This window comes from Bubalus kerabau, chromosome 8, assembly GCF_029407905.1.
Source record: "Bubalus kerabau isolate K-KA32 ecotype Philippines breed swamp buffalo chromosome 8, PCC_UOA_SB_1v2, whole genome shotgun sequence".
Classification (NCBI taxonomy): domain Eukaryota; kingdom Metazoa; phylum Chordata; class Mammalia; order Artiodactyla; family Bovidae; genus Bubalus; species Bubalus kerabau.
In genome coordinates, this window is record NC_073631.1 from 73,271,130 (window position 1) to 73,292,420 (window position 21,291).

Here is a 21,291-nt window from a genome sequence, read left to right on the forward strand (position 1 = left end):
GCTCTCACCATCCAGAATCTAATTAGGGTGGCATTTCCATCTACTTACAATTTGCTAACCAAACAGCCCAGACAAACTCCCTCCCACCCGCCACCTACACGGACATGAGATGAGATGGGAAGTGATGGGCCTTCCTCTCGCTGCCTACGTGAACACTTGAGTTAATCTGTATCTGGACCTTATGACTCAACAAATTATTTTGTGCATTTGCTTTATTGCAGACTAGTGGTTGTAATAAAATTAGTTCTATTCCACATTATTGGTTCATAATTAGAATTACATGAACAAAACAGATACAATCTCACCAAGTCTTCTATGGCTGAGCAATTGAACTGACTGCACACATTCTTTTTCCTTACCTCCCCCGCTCCAGTTTCATTTTCAGGTTGTTTTCAGAGTCGTTAAAATAAAAAAAAAAAAGACTTATTTCAGCTGGATTTCCCTACAGCTTTTAGGTAGACTGACTCTATAATTTAGCGTCCAAACTGGGACAACTGTGAAAGTGAAAGAGAAGCTATTAATAGTTGAGTCGAGACAACAGCACCAGCCAGAACTGCCCCAGGCAGCTACCCACTGTGGTTACCCTACTTTTGGGGGTGGACCACCCTCCCCAGCAGTCATGGATTAGTCTTGTTGGTTGGCCTTGTTGCTTTTTCTGATTGTCTTTTTTAAAATGTTAATTTGGGGCAATCATCTTTGTAGATTAAACATTTCCCCTTGCTACATGGATAGTTACAGTGCAACTTCACAACAAATCTGAGAAATTAAGATGACAAGAAACAAAGTGTATATTTGCATCCAGACAGGTGGATGCTGGGGACTTGCTTTGACATGACCACTTCAAAGGGTAAAGGGAAATCTGAGCTTGCCTTTATTTAAATTTTAAATGTGTGACCTGGACCACAATATGAAAATACATTTACCTTCCCCTAGGCATAGGGACCTTTGCACAAAGGAGCTTTATAATCTCTCTCCATTCCACAAAAATCAGACTGCATAAATGAAAGGCTCACCTTCTGGCTTGAAAATGGCATATGCATCAGTAAATATGAGAATGTGTTTTTCTGGGAAATAACCCTCACTTAGTAATATCTGGGTGGCATCCAGTGATGCTGACCTTGACTCTGGGTTGATTCAAGTGAAACTGGCTGTTTAGCATCCTTGTCATTAAAGTTGCCATCAGCCATCCATTTTCCACTCTTGGGCAGCCAAGGAATCGTTTTGCTTATTGAAATATCAGACTTTCTACTTTTGGTTTCTCCAGTGATACTGAAACATGTGAACCTGAGGCAGAAAAATAAAGTACCTTTGGGTCCTTGAAGCAGCAGTGATTTGTCCACACACAAGGACCACATGTCAGATATGCCCTGCTTACTGCCCTACCTGTCACTAAGGTCTGTGAGAAGACCAACTGTGGTAATAATACCTAGTATAAGTGAGTGAAGTCGCTCAGTCGTGCCCGACTCTTCACAACCCCATGGACTGTAGCCTACCAGGCTTCTCCATCCATGGGATTCTCCAGGCAAGAATACTGGAGTGGGTTACCATTTCAGTTTCCAGGGGATCTTCCCGACTCAGGGATCGAACCTGGGTCTCCTGCATTGGAGGCAGACGCTTTAACCTCTGAGCCACCAGGGAAGCCCTAGTATAGGGACATATTTATTTTACTAATTAGCACACACACACTGGTTATTTCCAGGTGATTCCTGAATGGCTCAGTGGCAAAGAATCCTCCTGGGAGATGTGGAATCAATCCCTAGGTTGGAAAGATCCTCTGGAGAAGGAAATGGCAACGCACTCTAGTATTCTAGCCTGGAAAATCCCACGAACAGAGGAGCCTGGCAGGCTGTAGTTCATGGGGTCACAAAGAGTCAGACAGGACTTAGGGACTAAACAACAACGAATCGTAAAGTACCAGTACAACATGAGTTACTATTCTCACTTCATTGTATTCTGGATGGAGCTGAACTATTTTGGCAGTCGCAGAATGAACTGTAGATTTGTATCCCAATCTGTAAATGATAAATTGTATTTTCACAAGTTCATGCTTCACTGAAATGTAGCGTACATGTTTCCCTAACTGTCAGAAGCAACCTACACTTAGCAAGGTGGGCAGTAGCCTCAAGTTAAAATGTATAGAGAGTCATAACGAGCTCTAGAGAATAGATGGCTGCCACAAGGAAAGAAAGGAAGGCAAAAAGAGAGAGAGAGAAAGGAAGGAAGACAGGCAGGCAGGAAGAAGGAATTCATGATGGTTTCAAAATAATGATTTGCAATTCATCCTAAGTAACCAGGGGCAACCACTCATATGACAATCCAAAGGGAAATCTTGTTAGAATGAGGTCATCTTTTCCCTCAAAACAAGACAATAGAAAGCAGCAGGTGAATTTGCATAGCACTATCACCTTGTGATATGTGGAAATTTGATTTCTCTGTATGGTGTGATAGTCACAGGCACCCGTGTGGACAGGGGCAGGGCAGCACTGCAGAGGGACAATGGGAGCCCACCAACTAGATGCTTCCTGCAAAGAATCGTTGACAAGACAAATCTTCATCAGTGTACAAACGATCATCTTGATCAAGAATGTTTGCTCTGTTATCTCATAATAAACCTGTCTGTATTTGTGTGTGTGGAGGGCAGATGCTGTTGAGTGAGTGCATATTTATGCGTGTGATAGTTTTAGATCTCGTCTGGTGTGATGAAGGGAAAAACAGGGTGTGGGGACCTGTTCTTTGTTTATTTTGCAGATAAATCTCGTCTCTAATCTGGATGCAGAGCAACGTCTTGTGCAAAGGAAAGGAAGCCCTTCCACCACCCTGATGACACCCATATAAATCACAGGCTTTATTCGTCTGCTGTGAGGGGCATTGCAGATCGGAGCAACGTCGCAGACTCTCATTGGGTGATGCTTCATTACTTGGTGGAAAATCCCCAGAGCCAAAACATTATTTAAATGTGATATGAAAATAAACATGATTTATATGTGTGTCGTCTGCTGAGATGTTCTTGCCCGTTACTGCCCATGCTGTTATGCATCAGGAATAGGGCCTCGATTTATCGCTAGTTGAAGCTACACACATGCTCCATGACAAGACGTTGTCTCCATTCTCAAGTTCCAGGAAGGAGACGGTGTTTGCTGAGTAGTGGGTTTCAGATATTCAGAGGTGTCATTGACTTTTATGGGCCAAGGATGTATGTGCATATGTGCGTGCATGTGAACTTGTGTTGGGCTAAGTATGTGTGTGCACATGTGAGGCATGTGTGCTTGTGTTGGACTGAGGATGTGTGTGCATGCGTGCATGTGGACATGTGTTAGGCTGAGGATGTGTGCGCACATGTGTGCGTGTGGGCTTGTGTTGGACCCTGGACCACATTCATGTGAAGGATGCAGGGAACAGACACTTTGTACTCAGGTGCATCAATTTCTGACGGCGTCCGAATGGTGTTTCTGGTGAAAAAGAGAAAGAAGAAAGCATCATTTCCATTTCAGCCCAGGGCTGGGGCCCACATGTTTAGCTCAAAGTCAGCAGAAGTCTCTGAAAAGCAGATTTGGATTAATAAATGTCAGCAGGTCTTCAGCCCAAATGGGATTTGATTCACAGGAAGAAGCACAGTTGGGATGTTTCCATTACTAAAGCGCTACAGGGAAAGGCTTGTCTTTGAGGGTGAGGACGATCCCCCAGGTGCCTACGTGGAGCTTTAATGATCACTGTCTTTCCCACTGGGCTATCATCAACACTTAGAAACTGTGCGGCCCTTGGTGAGCCCTACCACATGCCATGGGTGCCATTTCCCTGCTCCAGACGGGCAGGAGAGGTGTCCGAGCTGAGAGCAGACACCCCTGATTGAGCAGGTGACGGGCTCTGTACAAGACAAGACATCCCAAGCTGATCCTCACGACAGCCCTGCCTTCATGCCCATTTTGAAGATGAGGAAACTAAGGGCCACAGAGGGAAAAAGTCCCAGGGCCTGGAACCCTATAGGCCTAGAGAATCCAGGTCTTCTCCTTCCAGAGCCTCTCTTCTCAGGACAGACTCTTAACTGGTAGTTTTACCAATCTCATCTCCAGCTCCCCATCCTCTGTTTTTCAAGATTAAGGGCTCTAAATGATATCCAAAATGGTGAGAACCTACACCAAATCATTTTTAGACTGATGTGGGGAAGCAAATAAATAAACTTACAAATATACTCAATTAGGATTTTATTTTCCCTTTACACTTGTTTGACTGAGTTGTAATCTTGTTTCTTTTAAATCATGTCTTTCAAACTATGTTTATAGGCTTTTATTTTAAATAAGAGAGTGGGGAGTGGGCTAAATGGGTGAAGGGGGTCAAAAGTATAAACCAGTTATAAAATACAAGTCCTGGTGATGCAACATACAGTGTGTTGACTATAGTTAACAATAATGTATTGCATACTTGAAAGTTACTAAGAGTAAACCTTAAAAGTTTTCATCACAAGGCAAAAAAATTTCATAACTATGTGATTGATGTTAACTAGACTTACTGCTGATCATTTCACAATGTATGCAAAGATCAAATCGTTATGCTGCACACCTGAAGCTAATATAATGTTATGTCACTTATACCTCAATTAAAAATAAACGAATGAGTATTTTAAAAATAAAATTGAAAAAGAAAAAGACACAGTAAATCTGGGGGGTCTAAATAGGGAGACATTTTTTTTTTAAGAAAAGAAAAAACTTTTACTTTTGAAATAACCTCGGATCTACATTAAAGGTGCAAAAAATAGCAACAAGAATTATTTTAAATTCAGATTCTTCAAATGTTAATATGTTATCATGTTTCCTTTCTCTCTCCGTGTGTGTGTGTGTGTGTGTGTGTGTGTGTGTGTAACACTTTTCTGAATGGTTTGGAAATTGTGGACATGCTGCCTTTTATTCCTGAACATATTTCCTAGATTCATTTATACAACCCCAGTGCAGATATTAAATCCAGGAAAGCAATATCACTAACTTGCAGATCTTTTTCAAATTTCAGTACTTGTCCTACTAATGTCCTTTCTAGAAAAATGTCTTCATATACTTTGGGTTTGTGTTAGACCTATATTCCACTTGTGGGGACTTGTGTGAGTCTGCTAAAGTTTTAGGCTATTTACCTAAAAACTCAATATTACCACACACACACACACATAAATATTTATATATAGAATTCTGTTTTTATGGTTGTAATGAAATATCCATACTAACAAACTAAAAATCTTTATATTCTAACCAAAAAAATCAAACCAAACTCTAGGTTTCTCCATGCATTTCCATTTCGTGTGAGTCTCTTTACACATCGATTTGGACCCTCTCTGGTGCTGTGCCTTTGCCTGTTCACAAATTTTCTGAAAGTCTCAGCCGTGACTTTGCCTCTGAATACAGAGTGGGTGAAACAAAGGTTTGAAGGGTGTTCGTTTGTTTGGTAACGTGTGATGAGAAAGGGTAATCTGGTCTGTAAGTGGGTTTCTATGAAACAATTCCTGGTGAAGTTGTGACACTGGGAATGTCACTCCATGCATCTGCTGAGAGCAGGTCATCTGGCTCCCAAGATCAAGTGGTGTGTCCCAAGACCTAGGGACAGGCAAGTGACAGAACGAAAAGACAACATGAAGCCAGGATTTAGCGCTGCCCACGAGGAGGATTAGTGAGCGGCCTTTACGATGCCGGTGTTGACAGACAGGACTAGCCTCTATTTTATGGGCTATCCACTGAGCTCTATCAGGGTTCTCCTGTTGGCAGCAGTTATGTTTCAGCCGACTCAATTCGTCCTGTAGTTTATCCAAATGAGTGCAATAATAAGCTAGGTTATAAGGGCGTTTACTTTTCCATATATGCTCGAGTGAAGTCAACCTGTTATAAAACCAAGCAAATCAAGGCTTCTGTTTCTCCTGCTGGTACCCAGTGCGGGTGTGAGAGTAATCAACCTGTCCCCTCCGAGACGTATCCCTCCAGAAAGTTTGTAAAAGCTCTTTATTCCTCGTAGGGAAATGATTTTAGTCTTAGGAAGGAAACACATGGCTTTCTTCTTACAGCTTCAAACCCCGTCTTGCCAGCTGCGTTTATTTCCCTCGGTGTGGCACTAATGAAAGGAGACTTTGATGAGCTGTGTGAACCGCCATTCCAGAGGAAGGGCTGCAGAAAGACTCGACTTGCTAGAAGGTGCTCATTTGAGAGTATTTCTGCCTTATCTCTAGCACACATCCCCGAGAAACATCCCTGGCGTTGGGTGGAAAGCTCAGGGGGCCTGATTTACCTGCCAGAATGGCTTGCTATGAGTTGGAGTCTGCCGGGAAGTGATAAAGGGAAGGCGAACCAACTTTCACGTTCTGAAGGCTTGTGTCTCTCCTGTTCCCTGCTGGGCCTGGAATACTTTAAAGCGAATTCCTGCTTTGGGGGTTTCAGTGTTGTTTTTTTTAAGGTGTTAGCAATCTGTCTTACGTTCTCCCACCCCTGCTGGGATTTATGATCCAGTTGTATTTTACTACATGGTCTTGGCAGGCTCCCCCTCGTTGAAATTCAAACCGAAGCAACCTGATGGGGGAACAGACATAAAAATATTAATTTGGTGGATATTAAAAAAAATCACGCTGGTTATAAATCAGGGGCTGTCCACTGGTTCCTTTCATCATCTAAATGGTCCTTCTAACCAGACCACAAATCTTACTGGGGAGGAGGTGGGGGCTTAGAAGGTGGGGGTTCCCTTCCTGAGGTTTTGGAGACAGCTTCCATCCAACACTTCCTCAAACCTGGCTTTGTTTTATTAAAGGTAATAAAAAGTGAGTACTTCTGGTACAGGCAGGCTAATTAGCTGGCCTCACAGAACAGACTGGGCTTAAAAGAAAGTTGGCTTGGTCTAAAAGAAATCAGTTGTGCAAATGCCTAAATTTTGATTAAAAATAAGGTTTGGGAGACTCAGGAGGCATGTTTTGCTTCTCCAAGGCTGTGGTGGTAGAAGGTGGATGAAGCAGGATTGGGGAGACCAAGGATGGGAGGAAGCTGACCTGGGTGTGCATTTCCATGACCCAGGCTGAGATGAGGATGGTGTATGCGTGTCTCCACTGACCCCTCGCATCCCAGTCCTTGGATTCTAATCGGTCGCTATATAGATAGAGCGGGGGGAGGGAGGGCAGTTACATTCCCATGGGGTAGAATTAAGAAAAAGTGGCAGAGAATTTCTCTTCCATAATGAGATTTTAATGGACTCTTCCATTTCCATCTTATGGCTGATCTTTATAGTTAAAAGACTCTTGATAGATACTTTAAAATTTTATGAAAACTCCAGGAATTGGTTTTTAAAAACTGTGGCTGATTAGAAGGCTAAATACTTCTATAAGAAGGTGCTAATACCAACTGAATGTATAATACAAGTCTTAATGCTGGTGCTGAGATCTCTTCAGAATAGTTATCATGATCTCAAAGTTTGTTTCAAAATTTGCAAGCATTAAGTGTCAACCAAAACTGAAACCCTAATAAATGTTGAATTGTCATCTATTGGTGTACTTCCTTTTTAGATTTTTTGGTTCTTTGTTGTTTTTACCATACTGTTTCATTCAAATTTCCTACATGCTAATTTTTTTGTGAAATTTGAGTAAAATTGCAGTATATATAAAAGAACTATTGAGTGTAAATCTCATAGTAAATTTTTTTTATACTATAAAATAAAAATAAATACATTTAAACAACAAAAAAAGGAAGTGCTAATAAAAACAGAAAGCCGGCTCTATTACAGATATTCACATGTACAAATGGAGGTGTAGCTATGATGGGAAATTCAACAGCATTCTAGAAGTTCAAGGTTTTATTTAATGGCACAAAATCTAATAAAGCAAACAAACCAGAAATTCACCCCAGCCAGGCTCACAGCTAAAGTGTATGCTATAATGAAGTTCCAAGCACATCTGGATCTTGGGGTTAAAGAGAAAGAAAATTCAGTAGCTGGAAGGGGGGCAAACAGTTTTATTTAAAAATCAAAGCAAGTTCTTTGATTCAAAATACTATCATGAAAATAGGAAGGAAAATGATTATGAACCAATTTTTCTAAGGGAAGTGATTTCTAACCAACAATTGGTTCTTATTACTTCTCTGCCATCTCTATAGGCAGCATTAAAGAAAGGGCCTCATTTTTGCCTGATGATTGTAATGATTATCATCTCATCTTAAACAGAGATTTTCCTATTTGGTCACCATGCAATCTAATACTGACAGTGCCTTGGACTTGAAAAACGGTGTTCTCCTGTCTAAGAAATGGGAGGCCAGAGAAGGCACAGTGGTTCTGAGCTTCACTCTAAAGCAATTATGAGCCCTTCACAACCCTCAGACAAGAATTGATTTTTATTTTTAGATTATTAAGCTGTGGGTATAAGGAAGTCAGGATATGTGACCCAGCATTGACCTTGTCAACTGAATTCTTGAATTGATTCAATATTGAAAAGGAAAACTTTTAAAGAAGCATTTCTGCCTTATAATCTCCCAAATTTACTTTGCTTCTTTCCCGCCTTTACAAAAATCTTCATGTTCATAAGGACAGATGAATAAACAGGACATAAGTACAGGATATTGGAATATCAGGATTAATTGCAATGTCCTAAAGCAATTCATGGGGTTGCAAAGAGTCAGACACGACTGAGCGACTGAATTGAACTGAACTGAAAGAAACCTAGAAAAAGGGAAAACCTCCAAAAGGTAGTGATATGTTAGATCTGTTTCATGCGTGCTAAGTCACTTTTATTGTGTCCGACTCTGCGACATTTTGGATTGTAGCCCACCCAGCTTCTCTGTCCATGGGATTCTCCAGGCAAGAATCCTGGAGTGGGTTGCTATCGCCTCTTCCAGGGGATCTTCCAGACCCAGGGATTGAACCTGCGTCTCTTATGTACCTGCACTGGCAGGCAGGTTCTTTACCACTAGCACCACTTGGCAACCTCTGTTTCATGCCTTCATCAAATATATTTCCACTCATGCACCCAGAACACCAAGGTGTCCAGCTTTTATACTCATATTGTGGGTACTTATTTTACTAGTCATTTCTAGAAGTAGTGGTGTTTACATATACCTTTATATTCTGAATTTAATTGCTTTAGTAAGCTGAAAAGGGTCCTCCAGCCAGATTCAGGGCCCCGCCCAAGAGGCAGAATGACGGTGGTGACTCTGTGACCATTCGGGTCACCTTGCTTCCTTCTTTAACTCCTTGGAACAGCTCAGAATGTGTCCAGATTGAGCCAACTTCCAATGTCTCGAGTGTGGACTCTGGAGCCCACTAGCTTCCTCCCACCCCAACCTGAGCCTTAAGCAGGCCAACACCCTCACGGTTCCCTGAGAACATGCTCTGTTCATTCCTCACTTAGGTTCTCTTCTGGAAAGTTCTCTATGCCTGCAGCTATCCAGCTCTTACCAAAGTCTTGTGTGCTTCTCCAAACCATCTACCCCAGCTTTTGCTTGTTTTTCTGTCTTCCTAGCCTCTGTGGCATTTCTGGCAGGGATGGCCTGGCCTGGCACTTGATAGTTACATGCTCTTTTCAATTGTGTTGCTTCTCCCCTAGAGAAAATCTAACTTCTTTGAGTCTCAGATTCATTGTCTATAAAATGATAACATTTGAAAAGTTGTTGCGAAGATGACAGAGCACAGGCCTGGCTCGTAATAAGTGTTTATGAGGTCCCCCACTTCTTTCTAAGGACTATGTCCCATTTCTGCTGGGTCTTCTTCTCTACCTCACAGAGTAAAATAAAATGTTTTGGGGTGTTGTTATTATTGAATGGTTCTGCAAAAATCAAACCATTATGCTGTACCTTACTCTGTTGTAGGCAGACTATGATTTTCTTTGATTTTTCTGGAAGGGAAGGGAACAGTCAAATGTTTGAATGGGAATGACCTGGTCTGATGTTGGGTGAGCCTAGAGAAATGATAGAAGCCAAAGCTAGTCATGACAAACACTCTAATTCTAAATCTCAGAGGTGTCTGTTAGATCAGCCAATGCAAACTTCTCATATTCCTGAGAATGACAATCTCTGGGATAAACGGTGATGGGTAGTTCCAAAGAATCACAAACACAATATTTTCTATTTAGAGAAAGGAGATCATGACAAGAAAGGGGTCCGGAGGAGGTGTTGACACGTCCTTCTGATGAATGTTTGAGAGACCTGGAATGGGTTAACTTTCTGAAGAGCTGTGCCCTTGTTATCCAGACTGTTGACTCGACAGTTACCCCTGACTCAGGACACAGCGTGCTCCCTTCATGACCCTGCCCCTGTAGGGCCTCCCAGCAAAATGGAACTTCGGAGGCCATATTCCCGCCAACCGCGAGGTGAGTACACCCTCCCAATGATTGCACAAGGTAGAACTGCACCAGCTCAGCAGGCCTCCTGCTAGAAACGGAAATCAGAGGTTTGAATTCATATTTCATGTTCATTGTGTTTGGTTTAGTCTGCGAAACAGACTAAAGTACAACGCATGTGCATACATAAATGCTATAAAATTAGTGCAGACAGCTGGCAAATCATTAATTAACAGCAGTAATGGTCTTCAAATAGCACTCTAGGGAGGCCACAGAAAGAGGAAGTTCCCTGGACCTGGTTTCAGTTTTGCCCATGACCCGAATTCATCCCCATAAAATAGAGGGGAGGTGGGATGGGACAGGGAGAAAAGCCACATAGATGCCCCTATACCATCTTCTAGCCCCTCTTCCTTCAGCAGCCTCCCAAAAGACAAACAGCAAACAAGCCAGACCACCCCTCTGCCTGCAGGGCATCCCCCCAAACCAGACAGATGCCAAATGAGCAGCCGGCACGTGAGGATGTGCCTGGCACAGGATAATTGTGTCATAAATATAATTAAAGTCAGCAGGAAGACCATTATGGAGAAAACCAAACTTAGAAAAAAATTAGTACTAGTGAAGAAAATATCATACATTCTTTTTATTTCAGTCTAATTTTGTTTACATGATTCATACAGTTTCCAAGAGGACCCCTGGAGGATATTAGGCTGGGACCACATGCATAAACATTCATATATAACATGTAAATTAGAAACAATCTCAGGATTTATATAGAAATTACAGCCACTTCTAGCAAATTAATTCAATGACAGAAAAAGGGTTACTGTCTCTCTTCAAATCAAGAGGGGGAAATATTAGGCAAAGCAGATTTATTTATTCAAGAGGCTTGTTCCTTGCCAGGAGCTGATGTCCCCTTGGCCTGAAGATTTCCATTTTTTTTTATTGGATATGCATTGGTGATTAAATTTGCTTTGAATGCGGGAGCAGTCCATGAGGACCATGGTGGGTGGTTTTAAGTTATAGCATTGCTAATATAGTCATAAAGTCCATTAGGCTGCAGGAGTTTGCTGAAGGGAAATGATGGAAGAAGGTAAGTAGCTTGAGTTAAAATATTCAAGAATATCAGATCTTAGAACTGCAAGGTCCTGGAGTGCAGGTTACCATTTTATAGATGAAGAAACTGAGCCCCAGAGAAGAAGGGTTCTGTCCAAGGAAACAAAGAAAATTTACAAAGCCGGCCTAGAACCCAGTCTTCTCCCCTGTAGCTGAAGGTCCTCAATGCTTTCTCAATCCATGCCTCTTCCTTGCTTGAATTCAATGGACAAGTGACATTTGAGTACCTCTTCTTCTAGGCTATTGTACTCATACGTTTCCCCCATGGCTTAGCAGTAAAGAATCCACCTGAAATGTAGGAGATGTGAGTTCAATCCCTGGGTCAGGAAGCTCTCCTGGAGAAGGAAATGGCAACCCACTCCAGTATTCTTGCCTGGAGAATCCCATGGACAGAGGAGCCTGACGGGCTACAGTTCATGGAGGTGCAAACGAGTCTGACTCGACTTAGCAACTAAACAACGCAATAGTGTTCCTGTGCCTTTGGCTGGTGATTTTGCCATTGGGGACTGTAGCAGAGGATTTGTCAAAACAGCTCCAGTTTTCACCTTCTCTGTATCTATGTCTTTCTCAGGATGATTCTACAGTCCGTGAATCTGGGCTGGGCTTGTGACTTGCTTTGGCCAATGGAACACAGTGACTCTTCAGTTCTGAGCCCAGAGTCTAAGGAGCTGTGTGCGCTTCTGCTGTTCTTTCCCCAGCTCACAGCGTGAACATGCCGCGGTCACCTGCTAGAGGGATGAAAGAGACACATAGGTAGGGTTCCCAGACTCAGCAAATATTTGGGACGCACTTATACTCAAAAATACACATATATTTTATCTGAAATTCTAGTTGAACTTGGTGTCCTGTATTTTATTGGTTAGTTCATGTGAAGAGATTCCAGATGGTTCTATTATATAGTAGTCAGCCAATCCCTAGACATAGATGAGGGCCCAGCCAGGGTCAGCATGTATCTGCCCTCCCCATGCTGACATAGGTGCGTAAGTAAGCCCCACACAAATCAGAACTCCCCTTCGACTCATGAGCAGAAACAAATATTTATTGGTGTGTGATACTGAGGTTTGGTGGTCGTTTATTACGTGATATTATTGTGGCAGAAGCTGACTACTTAGAACTATCTATAAAAATTATTCCAGGAAAAGGAGTCTGATTTGGGCTTCAGGTGAGGATGATCTAATTGTGATGAAGCCCTGTGAGCAAACAGAAATGGCAAGAAAAACTATACCGACATACATTCCAAGGCTAGAGACTCAATCCATAAAGATACATCAGTAGAATGTGTGTCTTATGCATATTTCTGCCTTTTGGGGATCTTACCATTGTTCTGATGGTTTGTTTTAAATGACTCACTTTGTGGTTATGTCTTTGTCACAGAAGAACACACCAGAATGAGATCACCTGGCTTTTCTGACTTCTCAAGACCTTTGACATGTTTTCTCTGGACTTGTGCTTCTTTGTGCTATTGCTTTCCTGTCTTCACATGTCTCCTGTCCTGTCCTCCAGGGAGGCAGGTGATTTAAGTGAAGGTTTGCTGCAGAGCCCAGTAATTGTACCTGATCTCTACTTACAGTTACATTTTTCAAATGTCAGCTTCACTTATCAGAGGCCCTGCCATTGTGTAATATTTTGTACTTTCCAAGCCCTTTCACATTTCTTGCAATCAGAGCAGGGGTTGAAATCTCTCTTTTGCAGATTAGGCAACCGAGGCTCAGATACTTAAAGTGACTTACCCAAGGTCACACAGGCTAGTTAAAGGCAACATTAAAACTCGAATCCAAGTTCTTGTCTCCTAACCCTGGACTCTTTCTGGTATGCTCTGCTGTCTCCTTCATCCTGGGGTTTTGGATAATTGATGCCATAGGCCAGGTGTTCAATGGGCACCTGAATAATGCTTCTGTCTAGGACTGACTCAAGTGGAAACAGGACATTCTTAAAGAGGCCATTAGAAATCCCCAGACCTCCACTAAAGCAAGGTATGGTGCAGGTGACTGATGATTGTATAAGTGCTTTCACCTTGTAATAACCAGTCTCAGCCTCCAGAACAGAGTTCTACATTGTGGATTAATCACTCCATATCTCTGTTTTAAAATCATGTTATGGTCATTTAAAGGTATGTTTTAAGACGTAATGTTGTGTAAAGAGGCATGGTCCATTTAAAAGTTGGGCTGCTTGCAGGCTGCTGGTTGAGAACAATTGAATGCAGATGAAGGGGAAAATACAGGATATTATTACCCCAGGAAACATTTTTTTCCTCCAGATTTATAAAGTATTAATAAATGCCTGAGCCACCCACACAAAGGCAGTATTTGCCTTGATTCTCTGCTTCACCTGGATTCTGGAGGATCAGTGATGTTATTACCAGTCTGAGGGTGAGCAACTATCTTGAGTTGCCCTGGACTAAGGTGCTTCTTAGGCTTCCCAGGTGACACAGGGGTAAAGAATCTGCCTGCCAATGCACAAGATGCAAGAGACACCAGTTCCATTTCTGGATCAGAAAGATCCCCTGGACTAGGAAATGGAAACCCACTCCATTCTTGCCTGGAAAATTCCATGGACAGAGGAGCCTGGAGGGTTACAGTCCATGGGGTTGCAAAGAGTCAGACATGGCTGAGCACGCACAGCCAAGGTGCTTCTTGGGATGAGGGACTTTCAGTGCTAAGACTGGCTCAGTCCCAGGCTCCTGGGTTGCTCCATCACCCTATTAGATCCTCCGGAGAGCCCTTTGATTTGCACTGATGGCACCTCCTCCTCCTCTACCAACTCACATCTCCCTTGTGTGTTCATCCTACACACTAGAATCCTTGTGCAGAGGAAACAAAATGTGTCTCTGCTGAAAGAATGAAAGAACGAATGACTTTTTTTCTGGCTCTTGGAACAGGTCTGTCACTTAATCAGGAAGGGAACTAGGAGCCTGACTCAATTACTCACTGATTGTTTTAAGTTTTACCGAGTCATTAATTCATTGCTCTGCAGTTTTCTCAACTGTAAAGAGGGGCAGGGGCTAAGGTCCCTCTCTGTTTTATTGTGTAGGAATCAATGGAGTGAGTCCACTCTGTTCCACCTCCTTTCCTCCTGATGCCCCAGGAGTCTTCACCAGGCCCTCTTGGAGGCCTCTCTTTCAGCTCAGCCCAAAGGATGAAGCCCAGCTCAGGGTCAGACAGGAGCCACAGTCTCTAGGCTCTTGCTCAGGGGTAAATCCTTTAAGTCAATGTTGTCTCATAAATTTTCCTGTGATGATGGACATGTTCTATGTTGGACATGTCCAATATTATAGCCACTAACCACATGTGACTATGTAAATTTAAAATAAATTAAAATAAAATGAAATTTAAAATTTAGTTCCTAAGTCCCGATAACCACATTTCAAATTTCAAAACACATGTGACTTATGGCTGCCATATTGGACAGTATATAGGACATTCCATCATTGTGAACAGTTCTATGGTACACCACAGCCATAGAGGGTAATCTTGACTATGTTCACAGTAACCCAGATGGTAGCCAGGGTAGGAAAAGGAGCAGGAGGGTAGAAAATGGGAGGGATAATTGCCTTTCTCACCACTATACTTTATCTCTTGGTTTGGGATCATGGGAAAGATGTAGCCAGTTTCCTGGAGACAGATCATCTTAAGTCTTAAATTGGTGGTGATCTTAAAAAAGTGTTCATGTATGGATGTGAGAGTTGGACTATAAAGAAAGCTGAGCGCCGGAGAATTGATGCTTTTGAACTGTGGTGTTGGAGAAGACTCTTGAGAGTCCCTTGGACTGCAAGGAAATCCAACCAGTTCATCCTAAAGGAGATCAGTCCTGGGTGTTCATTGGAAGGACCGATGTTGAGGCTGAAACTCCAATACTTTGGCCACCTGATTTGAAGAGCTGACTTGTTGGAAAAGATCCTGATGCTGGGAAAAATTTAGGGCAGGAGGAGAAAGGGACAACAGAGGATGAGATGGTTGGATGGCATCATTGACTCGATGGACATGGGTTTGGGTGGACTCTGGGAGTTGGTGATGGACAGGGAGGCCTGGCATGCTGCGGTTCATGGGGTCGCAAAGAGTTGGACATGACTGAACAACTGAACTGAACTGAACTTATAAAAGTTAATAAAAAGAATATGTCCTTTACTTCATAATAAAAATATGCCTTCACTGACACCAAAACAAAAGGACATGGTAACTTTCTTTTCCCCACTACCCCCGAATGGGCTCATTCTTTAGTCAACTATAGAAAGCACCAGAAAATAAAATTTAAAAGCCAAATGTAAAAGGTGTGGCAAGTTCTTTATTTTTGCAAGGATCATGATTGAAGACTTTTTCCAAGCATCTTATACATGGATACTGTTTTATTTATCTTTGAGGTTAGGTAAAAATCAAAATGCATGGTTAATTGTTAAACTCTTGAAAGCACCATTACTGTCCTTGTTTAGAAAGTAAATAGTGAATGCTTTGTGGAATTAGAACCCCAGTGACAATGTTGGCAATGAAGAAGTGAAACTGCAGGAGTAGATTCCTAGCTCCATCTATGCCACTAGAAGCTGTGTGACCTTCGGCAAGTGACTTACCCTCTCTGGGCCTTAGTTTTCATCTTTAGTTGGAGAAAGATGGCACTGAACTGGATCTGTGATATCTTTATCTTTCTGGGATCACTTTTGTGACTGTGTTTCTGACTTCTGCTACAGACATTAGAGCTTATACCTGTTATCATAGCCATAAACATTGTTTCTTATTAACATTTATAGATCATTGGTGTTGTCAGTTGCCCCCACTTACAGTTCCCATAATCAAACCTTCAAGTGTGCAAGGCCTGGCAAACCTCTAGATTTTTTGGAATCCTCACGTATGAGGATGTTCATCATTTAGCTGTTCTTTCAGAGTTAGAAGCAAACACATTTCCCAGAATAGAGGCTCCAGCAATCTGCATTTACGCAGGTGAGAACAGAGACTCCACCCTACTTCCAAGTACAGCCATGGTGTCACACAAACGAGGATGACTGGGAGCTGGTTCCTGCTTGGCCATTCATGAACCGCACGCCCCAGGACGTGTTCCTTCTCTGAACCTCGGTTCCCCATCTGTAGAGCAAAGATAATAACATGAGTGTAGGCAGGCTGCTATACCAGGCAGCTAATGAGCCTCAGATCTCAGGGCCCTCATCTGCACAGCACCCTTTCAAGACCCTGGGCTTCATTTTGACTTTTTGTTGTCGCTTCCTGATCTGTTCCTCAAAGAGGGGCCCCCAAATTTTTGAGCTTCAGGCCCCACAAAACTTGGTTGGCAGTATTTAAAAAAATGAGATGGCACCAGGTAGGCCGCTCTCTCTAAAAAGAGATCACCCATCAAACAAGATCTTGCCAAGCCGGCAGGTCTGGAGCTCTTCTATTTCTTCCAGATGCCAGCCTCTTTCATGCCCCAGCACACCTGTGGGCCATGCTGGCTTGCTCCTCTGGATGTCACTGGTGAAGTGACACTGCCCTGATCCTGAGAGCCACTGGGCATCATGGTGCATGTTCTTAGCAGCTGCATAATTATGGCATCTGAAAGCCAAAAAGCATTGCTGGGGACACTTTACACTCCCCCTCCCCACAGATGTTCTTTCCTCTCCTTTCCTTCAAGTTCCTCTCATATAGAGATCCCACAGTCTCCTTTCAAAATCTGGTCTGGTATGATGTCATAGGTCAGGCAGATCCCCTGGAGGAGGGCATGGAAATCCACTCCAGTATTCTTGCCTTGAGAATCCCCATGGACAGAAGAGCCTGGTGGGCTACAGTTCATGGGGCCACAGAGTCAGACACAACTGAGCGACTGAGCATACACTTGATGCCATAGATTCTTAAGAACCTCTTTCTTAGGGTTAACCCTAATTTCTCTTCTAATTCAGTTATGATTATGCCTTTAACTTTTTTATTGTTTTATGTAGATTACACAGCACTTTCACAGATATAGTCACTTGCGGCTAGCTTAGCATCCTCCTTTTAGAAATAAGTAACTGAGGTTCAGGTGGTTCCTGGAACCCCAAAAGGACAGTTCTACTCTCTTATCCCCATTGTCATCAGAGGGAGTACTAGGCTTCCCAGATGATGTTACACAGTTTGTGAGGGAGTCAAAGCTTGGAAACAGCTTACCTGACTCTCGGGTTGTTTCCGCTCAGGTCTACTGTCTCTGCTTCTGTCAGCTGCGCTAGCTCTATTATTAGAAACCAACTTCTTGGTCACTGGACTCAGAGTTCTCAGTTTCTGTCCTTGGCGATGGTCCCAAATTCCTGCAGGTGCTAAGGGAGGGACTTATTTATGTCTCAACTCTTCACATACATGACCCCTTCCATCCCCTCCATTATTAAAAAATGAACTCACAGTCCATTCTTTCTGCATTTATTCACAATAAAATTATTTATTTGGTACTTGTTATGGGCATGGCACTCATCCTATGCAAAAAAAAAAAAAAAAAAAAGAAAAAAATGAAACAAAGAGAAAAGAAAGCATGTTAAGAGCCCTAAGTATAACAAGTGACATCAGCAAGATGGTAGCATAAGAAGCCCTTGTTTTCCCCATGGGACACTAACTTAACCACAATATATGGACCAAATTTCCTTTGTGAGAATTCCTGAAAAGGCCTAAATATCCTGTTTTCTAGGCAAAGGGAATTTCTAGTTTTTCAGTTGAATAGGCTACCTAACACTTATAGTCTTTGGAGAAAATAATCTTTTGATTGCTTGCTATGTGTCAGGCACTAAGAGTTTTACAGATATTAATATAATTTTCACCCCAGTTCCTTGAGGTTGTGGATGCTCTCTTATTCTCTTTATGCCAATGAAGGAGAGAGAGACATAAAAAGCTATAAAACTGGCCCAGGGTCACACAGGTGGCCAGTGGCTGACTCAGTAGAGAATCAGTCTGGCCCCAGGGTCTACACTCCAGATTGTGTTTGAAACTAAGAGTTGGCACAAGCTGGGCACATTTCTGTACTGTTCAGTTGAACAGATGCTTGAGTTATGCTGCTTTTAGGGATCTGCGTTTCAAAACAAAGATGTGGTCTTCAAAGGAATAATTGAATTCACCCGGTCTTAACTCTTGATTTAATAAACAGAAGATGGAAGGAAGGAGCTGGTTTAAGTTTGGGGTCTCCATCTTTGATCCTAACTCTTGATGGATTTTTCCAGAAAAAAGAACCAAATGATCAATTAAAAAGGCTAACAATGACAGGGAGAGGTCTTTAAGAGTAAATATTTCTCACAAATACAATCTCCTTGGTCTAGAATTTCACTCTATTTGCACATAGAAGTAGGAACTACTTTATTACTCCAGGCACTTGGATGTTAGCAATCCATACACTCACACTTGTAGATATTTAAATAGACACAGGTGGAGAGATACTCATAGTTCCTAGATTTTTCTATAATTCAGAAAGAAATAAAAGTTCAGAAAATATTTAGTTAATGAATAAAATTGAAAAAAATTAGAGAAATCTGGGTGGCTTAAATTGAGAGACTACTTTTGCTCATATTAATTAGAGAGAAAATAAATATCTCCATTCTGTGTTTTGAAGGTAAACCTCAAGAAGGATGCATGTGCAAAGATTTAAGTTTGCTTGTGGACAATATGGCATAAGCTCTGATGCCAGAACCCAGGAGGTCTATGAGATTTTTTTTTTTCCTGAAAGACTTGATGCCTTTGTAAAAGAGACTACATAAAGAAAACCCAGACATTTCTGAAAGATCAAATGTTTGTCAGCACCTCTAATGGAACAATAATAATTAATTTCCCAGTGCAGTAAAACCATATAATTAGAATGGGTTGGGGTTTTTCAAAATTTTCCAATATGGGATGAGCAAATGGAAAAACTTTCTCTTTTTTTTTTTGTTTTCAGTCTCTTCCTTAACTATTTTGGAGTTGGTGTGAAATACCAAGAGGAAGTGAGCCCATCTGTTTCTGATACTTTCAGGCTGGATGTATCAGAATGTTTTGTAGCAGTTATTTGATGTCTTGTATGCCTCTAAAGTATTTTCCATAAGTTTGAAGCCTGTGTCTTTACTGTCAGGAAGTTTGTTTTCATGGCGTTTTAGTATCAGTTTGATGCTCAGAAACGGAGAAAGGAGTTAATTGGTCAATTTCTAAATTCCACCGGGTTTAATTCAATTAAGTTTCGTTGATTTGCATGCTGGGAGAACTTTCAAGGATAAACAAAAGTGAATGGAGTTATATATTATTCTTATTATTTACATAGCTCTTCCTCTCCCTTCTTCTGTATCTTATGGCCAACCCTCTGTCCCGGCTACACTTCTCCTTTATGGTAGGAAAGGGTGATCCCACTGGGGAGACAGATAATGGGGGATCTCAGAATGGAAGAAAGAAAGTTGGAGACCCATCTGTGCGTAAGGGTCAGGAGGAAGGGGAATGAGGCGGCCCCGCGACGACTCAGCTGTAACCTGTACTACCCTCATACGCTTCTGCCTCCCTGGGCTTCGCGTCGGGAATGTGCGGGTCGGTGGGGGAGGGAGCGCCGGGAAGGAGACCTTGCTCTGGGGATCACTTTATACCTGCAGGAAGCACTTCAACGTGCTAAGCCCTCTTCCTGAGCCCTTCCACAGCGGCATCCGCTTCACCAAGAAGGTAACAAAGCCCCCGCCCCCATTACGCTAGAAGCCACACGCTCGCGGGTCTCCTTCTACCTTCCCCGAAACTGGTTAAAAGGGGCGTGGAAGATTCATAATTCAGTTCTGTCGCTCCTACTCTCTATTGGTACTTATGGCGGGAATTCAGTTCTACCTAGTTCTAAAATTGGTTATAAAGACAGAAAACGTCCAGGCTTGGTGTTCATTGTCAACAAATCTACTGGGCATTTCCTAAGGTAATATTGGTTGGTGCCAACCAGGATACACAACTGCACGGTAGGACTGTTAGGATTAGATTCTATACTAGGAATGACTCTGCTTGGCAGTCCAGGGGGCTTCTCATCACCTCTATGGATTGAATAAACTGTGGGCTGACTTGACACTAGGTAAAGAAAGGATCACTTTTTTTTTTTTTAAGCTCTAAGCTGTCTTTTTCCAGTAGTGGAAAGGAAATAAGGAAATCATTACCTTCTTTAACTTAGCTTTTATTTTTATTTTACCTGATTACAGCGCTTTTAATTTCTCTTCCTTTTCTCTTAAGTGATGTATGATCATCACTGAGAATGAGTGCAATTTGAATTATTGTAATCATATTTAAGACTATAGAGTATGATGTATTTTCTATATGTACATATATGTTATCTGTAAATGCATACAAAAAGAAATAAAAAGCTCCACACCAAATTGAGGAGGAAAAAGCTGGTCTATGGGAACTTTAGCCCTTTTAAGCTTTTAATGTTTTGATTTTTCAAAGCAAAAAGAGTATTTATTGGTCATTTTAAAAATAAAATAAGTCCAAACCAAGCAAAAAATCCGAAGACCAAAACACATTCACACCATACCCCACCCCCCCCCCACCACCCCCCCCACCACCCCCCCCACCACCCCCGCCACCACCCCCCCCACCACCCCCCCACCACCCCCCCCACACCACCCCCCCCGCAAAAAAAAAAAAAAAAAAGGAAGAAAAGAAAGAAAAATGCAAAAGAAACAAAAAGCTTTGAAAGTATGCCATGTCTCTCATAGGAGTTTACCCTACAAAAATAGCTACAGCTGCTGACAAAGATATAATGTCATGTGTGCTGCAGCTCTCTTCATGATGCCAGAAAATCTGACACAACTTAAATGGCTCATGATGTGGAATGTGTTAAATAAACCCAGTTATGATCATTGAAAGTAGAGCTGTCAGCTAATCCAAATAATGTTGTAGAAGAATCCTAGACCAGGGGAAGATTTCCATTATCTATTAAGTGTCATAAAACACTCAACAGTTTACAAAATAGCATGTGCAATGTTT

The 21,291-nt window shown here is 42.1% G+C and overlaps 2 long non-coding RNA genes and 1 other non-coding gene across 5 annotated transcripts; 1 reads left to right on the forward strand and 2 right to left on the reverse strand.

The window, feature by feature from the left end:
* Positions 1-1,565: 1,565 nt before the first annotated feature.
* TRNAW-CCA (transfer RNA tryptophan (anticodon CCA)) lies at positions 1,566-1,638 on the reverse strand. The gene has a single exon. It is a non-coding gene; the product is annotated as a tRNA-Trp (tRNA).
* Positions 1,639-5,333: 3,695 nt separating this feature from the next.
* LOC129659332 (uncharacterized) lies at positions 5,334-12,096 on the forward strand. The gene is made up of 3 exons (XR_008717995.1): positions 5,334-6,164; positions 10,070-10,306; positions 11,961-12,096. It is a non-coding gene; the product is annotated as an uncharacterized LOC129659332 (long non-coding RNA).
* LOC129659330 (uncharacterized) lies at positions 10,949-20,733 on the reverse strand. Of its 3 annotated transcripts, XR_008717991.1 has the most exons (5): positions 18,147-19,903; positions 17,737-17,807; positions 17,509-17,654; positions 16,226-16,458; positions 10,949-12,117 (listed from the first exon to the last, which is right to left on the reverse strand). It is a non-coding gene; the product is annotated as an uncharacterized LOC129659330 (long non-coding RNA). The 3 variants fall into 3 exon arrangements; XR_008717992.1 differs by lacking the exons at positions 10,949-12,117; positions 18,147-19,903 and adding an exon at positions 19,920-20,733 and having other exon boundaries at positions 15,656-16,458; XR_008717990.1 differs by lacking the exon at positions 10,949-12,117 and having other exon boundaries at positions 15,656-16,458.
* Between the last annotated feature and the right edge of the window lie 558 nt (positions 20,734-21,291).